Source organism: Schistocerca gregaria, chromosome 7, assembly GCF_023897955.1.
Source record: "Schistocerca gregaria isolate iqSchGreg1 chromosome 7, iqSchGreg1.2, whole genome shotgun sequence".
Classification (NCBI taxonomy): domain Eukaryota; kingdom Metazoa; phylum Arthropoda; class Insecta; order Orthoptera; family Acrididae; genus Schistocerca; species Schistocerca gregaria.
In genome coordinates, this window is record NC_064926.1 from 297,449,431 (window position 1) to 297,455,576 (window position 6,146).

Genomic DNA, 6,146 nt, shown 5'->3' on the forward strand with positions numbered 1-6,146 from the left:
ACACGCCATTATTGTCACAATATTTCACACGACAACACAAAAAAGCACAATTTGAAGAGCAAAAATAAGAGAACACATTAACATAGCACTGAAAATAATATCTAGTTAATTGCAAGCGCAGCTGCGAAATACTTGGTGCAACTCTACATGCATGCCACAACTGTTTTACTGTACAACAATGAAAGACTACAACTACAAAGGAAATTCCCTCTATGATAACGCGCTAGCAATAAACAAAAGCTACACTAATTATACAAACTACAAGGAAAAAAATCAGAGGATTCCAGTGAGGTATCCTTGGCTAAGGGTCGACATATGAAACGTCCCCTTATAAAAATGTATACTAGACTGTGCTTAAACTGACACACAATAATTTTTGGCGCAACGCAATCTGACTATCAAAAATCCCTACAAAAGAATGGCCCTGACTAACATTAACCTATACCTTTCACAAATCACTTACCTCACAAAAATCTTCGTTACTCGAGCTACTGCAATACAGTGAGCGCCACTACTGCCAGCTAAATAAAATATTCAAACTACTGAAGGCACTAACTACTGACAGGCATAGTTAGCATATGAAAGATTTTAATACAGAACAGACAATGTATTTACCTTAATAGTCATAATATATAAATCAGTTTGTGACACCAATTCTTACAAATTTTAAAACTCCGCCATCTCTCTCCCCACGTCCACCACTGCTGGCGGCTCACCTCCAACTGCGCAACGCTACGCGCTGTTAGCATCCAGCTGCCGCTGCCCAACACTACAATGGCAGACAACAATGCAAACTAAACACAGACTGCACACAGCACAGCCAGTGATTTTTCATACCGAGCGCTAAGCGGCGTTACCAATAAGAAAACCTAAACAGCCTACTTACAAAGTCTATTAATTCCGCCACAATCACGTCGGAAACCTTTTCACATCAATCACCTGAATACAAATGACAGCTCTGCCAACACACTGTCCTTTTATAGATTGTGTTGGCAATACTACCGCCATCTGTATATGAGCGTATCCTTATCCTATTATTTGTCAGCTCAATGTCTGTCTAATATTCAAGACACTCTACCGCTCACCTTGTGTGGAGCATCCTCTGTAACGCAACGAACACAAAGCACAACAAAAATGTGTGTGGATTATTCCCTCTAGCAATCAGTGCGCCGGCCAGTGTGGCCGAGCGGTTCTATATGCTTCAGCCTGGAACCGCACGACTGCTACGGTAGCAGATTCGAGTCCTCCCTCAGGCTTGGATGTGTGTGATGTCCTTAGGTTAAGGAGTTCTAAGTTCTAGGGGACTGAATGATCTCAGATGTTAGGTCCCATAGTGCTCAGACCCATTTGACCCATTTGAACCAATTACTGCTAGATGGCAATGTCATTGGATTTACAGTAGGGAGCAACTTCAATTCATCATAGTTCATCCAATTTGCTGTAGACATTTACAAATTATATACCGGTAGACAAATCTGACTTATACGTCCATCCCTCTGTTACTGGAAAACATATCAAAATCCCTACAGTAGTTTCTGAGATTGGCCCCAAAATTAAGACAGGAACAGCAGGTGCGACTTTCAGTTGTGTATATAGGCCTACAGATGTAAGAACGATAGACAGACAGGCAGATAGTAGTAAAGAAAGTAGAATGTAGACGAAGACAGGTACCACAGATGAAAGACACGAAAGATATTGGGAATATACCACAGGTTTAAGTACATGGGAATATCTCTCTCCTAACAAGCAAAAATTTCGCAAAAATTTGTTGATTAATACCTAAATAAACAACCGGAGGGGAATATTACCGTTCTTAGAAGCTACATAATGTTTTGTAATTCGTTGTCCAAGGCATTATTTTGTACTCACATAGCAATCAGAAAACATATAATTAATGTATTTACTGAGTCATTTCGTTTCATTTCCATCCCACGAGTACCAACACATGTCCACTCAGGTGAAATACTAGAATTTTGCCGCGTAATGCGGAATTGCGTGCGATACCAACGACAGCAGAATTCATAGTGGTGCCAGCGCGCTTGTTTTCCGTGCATATTTCATCAATTATCTCTGTTTGCCCATAAACACGGCTACACGGCCGATCGCCATCTAATCAGACGCGATCAGAGTGCCATCGGTCATCTGTCGTCGATAATGTGGCCTGACCCCGACTGCACACGTTACGAGGTCGGGCAGTGCAACGCCAGAATTATATGTGTATTTCTCTTTCAGACTTACAGCTATCAATGAAGCGATGAAAAAGTTTGAAAGAATAGCGGTGAAGTGGATAACAGTAATACAGCATGAGAAGATTGTGAATAGACGAAACTAACTTCAGACACAATGGAAACAACGTCTGCTTTTGAGCTGTTTTCTGACCTGCTGATGGACAAATGAGCAGTTTTCTCGGCTTCAGGTGAGATATTTGCACACGCATTGTTCAAGGCATTGCGATTTTAATGCCTGTAGTTACAACCTTGAGGGACTGAAGTAACAATTCAAACGGAAAGCAACAACTACAATCGGTTTAACATAGTAATACATAGATTGCGGGAATGCTGACTATTATGCAGCTCCAAATAGTCCCTGTCATTTTAAATGGGGCTAAAATCAGGTGATTTGCCAGGCCAGTCGAACTGCAATAAGCTTTGTGATTGTGCATCAAACCAGAAAAATGTGTCCATGAAGATATCTGTTGACATGTTGGGAGAGAAGAGGGTCCACAGAATAGCCGCGTATAAAATGCGAATGTAAGGGCAACACGTGATCATCGAGAACATTCGAATAAACATCTGGGTTCGTCTTCACGGTAACCTGAAGTAGTTGGTCAAGTCATGGTACGAAATGTACGTCCACAATATCACAGAACGACTGCGCATTGGACCATATTCTCCAGATATGGCGCGTTAAAGGACTTACTTGTTTCATTTATGTATTCTTCCGTTAGTTCTTGGTAGATCGGTTCCATATTTAAGGTTAAATAACAAGTGCACTGAAACTACCTGGCAGATTAAAACTGTGTGCCCGACCGAGACTCGAACTCGGGACCTTTGCCTTTCGAGGGCAAGTGCTCTACCATCTGAGCTACCGAAGCACGACTTACGCCCGGTCCTCACAGCTTTACTTTGAGTCTCGGTCGGGCACACAGTTTTAATCTGCCAGGAAGTTTCATATCAGCGCACACTCCGCTGCAGAGTGAAAATCTCATTCTGGAAACAAGTACACTGCTTTTGTTATACTGATTTCGAACAAGTTTTCTGCTTAGTAGCGCGTGTTCAGGAAACAACTGGCTACCCTCAGGAAGGGACACTTCTTCTCAGATAGTTAAACTTGATTGGTAAAGACAGGTTCACTTGCATGGAGTGCTATGCTTCAAAACTGTTTCTTAACTTTTAAATTACAATTAAGTTATTTGTATGTCGGTTCGACCGAAACCTTGGGTCTCTCAAAAAGAGGGAAATTCGTGACTCCTCAGACCTTGTCTGCAAGCAGCTACTGTCCAGTTATTTGGTCCACTGAAACTTCTTATCGTACTATGAGCAATGGCCTTTTGCATGGTACTAGTTTTAAACACCCACAGAATGTTTGTTCAGAACCTGTTTAAGACGTGCCTGCCTTCATTGAGAACAGAAATACCTGTCAGTTGCAAACGTATTGTCATTGACAAGGCGTGACTTTTGTCTCCAGTGTCGGTTGCGAGTGGTACACCACTTTCTGTAGTCAGGTCAGATAGTCCGCCTTTATATACCAGCATATCCATAGTTGCTACTAAATCTGAGCCATGGACAGTAAGAACATTCAACACATTCACTTTTGAAGCAAAAGTACTGACATTTACAAAAATACCATTCAGTGGACTTCAAAAAATGTTTAAGTAGCAAGGAAAGTGCCCATCGTAATAACAAATACAACAGAAGAAATATATATGCTTCTCATGCATAAAATATATTATATTCCCTTGCTATCAATAGAATAATGTGCAAATTTAGACATATTCGAAAGTATTTCTTCATGAATGAGCTGTAGCTTATGTCACTGAATCAGTGTGATTTGGAAGTTTACGCGTCTTTCGCCATAATTCACGTCTCTACGTAAATTATTCGGTTACTTAAGTAGAAAATAACAAATATTATCCTTAAGACGCATGTGACAGTCTGCTTCCTCACCGCTAGCGTCGCTCCAGCTGTCAAACGCCAACTTCAGCAGCAGTGAGTGTCGTGACCGTACTCTTTTTTTACTGTGCTAATACTGAAAGTGGCACCTGTGCTCCTGACTATGATTCGCATTTAGATATTATTCTTCCGTACACCACTTTCCTCGTACACAATGGACTTGTTAAGGGCTTTATAAATCTAAGAATGCAGAGGGAAATAGTATTTCATTGTCACAATGTATCTGCAGTGTCGTACTAAGCTCCGCTGAAAATTTGTTTTTAACGCTCCGCACCTCAATCGGTGGAAACGGAACCCTTATAGGATCACATTGTTGTCTGTATGTCCGTCTTTCAGTCCGATAGTTAGAGATCACTTTCCTCAAGAAGAGGTAAACGAATAAAGATGAAATTTGTGTCACGTACTCCGAACGGCTGTCCTTTAACGGTCTACAAAATTGACGCTTCTACGTCAATTGTCATTTATGTCATACATTTTGATACTCGGAAGCTGAAAACCAATAGGGTACGTGCGTTGACCTAGAATCACTAAATTTGGCAGGAAGCTACACCGTATAGTTAAATCAAAGAACAAACCAAAAATTGTTAATTTTATAGTTATATCCTACGAAAAAATTGTCGTTTGTTATCAAATTGTCAGCCTGTCCGTTCGTCTGTGAAGACCCCTTTGTTTCAGGAACGATAGCTTCTGTGTCAATGTAGTCAAAAGATATTGCTATTTATGTCACATATTTTGGACTCATACACTCACTCACTCATTGTATACGTCGTTGATCCAAAATCACAAATTTGACCAGAAGCAAGGTTTCACAGTGCAGCTACGGCTGACAACCAGAAATTTAAAAAAATCTTTAGAGTTTAGGAATGATGGGGACCTATATTTCTCCAGTACCAGTGTCGACGAAAGGCAAAAATCGACGAGTTTCAGGATACCTGCAGTGAATGAAGTGACTATATGTATATAATTAACTTCGTGCTCGAGCCGAACTCCAGTTTCAACAATTTTTTAAGACCATGTTTTTAATAAGAAACGCATTGGAATTAATGCAGAGACTTTAGACGGACGACAAAGGAAATATGCTGTGATGGTGCTTAATGTATCTGTTTTATATATATTATGAAGGGGAAGGGAGTGAGACAGGGTTGTAGCGTCTCCCCGATGCTATTCAATCTGTATATTGAGCAAGCAGTAAAGGAAACAAAAGAAAAGTTCGGAGTAGGTACTAAAATCCATGGAGAAGAAATAAAATCTTTGAGATTTGCTGATGACATTGTAATTCTGTCAGAGACAGCAAATGACTTGGGAGAGCAGTTGAACGGAATTGACAGTGTCTTGAAAGGAGGGTATAAGATGAACATCAACAAAAGCAAATCGAGGATAATGGAATGTAGTCGAATTAAATCGGGTGATGCTGAGGGAATTAGATTAGGAAATGAGACACTTAAAGTAGTAAAGGATTTTTGTTATTTTGGGAGCAAAATAACTGATGATGGTCGAAGTAGAGAGGATATAAAATATAGACTGGCAATGGCAAGGAATGCGTTTCTGAAGAAGAGAAATCTGTTAACATAGAGTATTGACTTAAGTGTCAGGAAGTCGTTTCTGAAAGTATTTGTATGGACTGTAGCCATGTATGGAAGTGAAACATGGACGATAGATAGTTTAGACAAGAAGAGAATAGAAGCTTTTCAAATGTGGTGCTACAGAAGAATGCTGAAGATTAGATGGGTAGATCACGTAACTAATGAGGATGGGTTGAATAGAACTGGGGAGAAGAGGACTTTGTAGCACAACTTGACTAGAACAATGGATCGGTTGGTAGGACATGTTCTGAGGCATCAAGTGATCACCAATTTAGCATTGGAGGGCAGCGTGGAGGGTAAAAATCGTAGAGGGAGACCAAGAGATGCATACACTAAGCTGATTCAGAAGGACGTAGGCTGCAGTAGGTACTGGGAGATGAAGAAGCTTGCA

General features: G+C 40.5%; 1 non-coding gene across 1 annotated transcript; it reads right to left on the reverse strand.

Moving 5' to 3' along the window:
• Positions 1-3,020: 3,020 nt before the first annotated feature.
• On the reverse strand, positions 3,021-3,095 carry Trnas-cga (transfer RNA serine (anticodon CGA)). Its single transcript has one exon. It is a non-coding gene; the product is annotated as a tRNA-Ser (tRNA).
• Between the last annotated feature and the right edge of the window lie 3,051 nt (positions 3,096-6,146).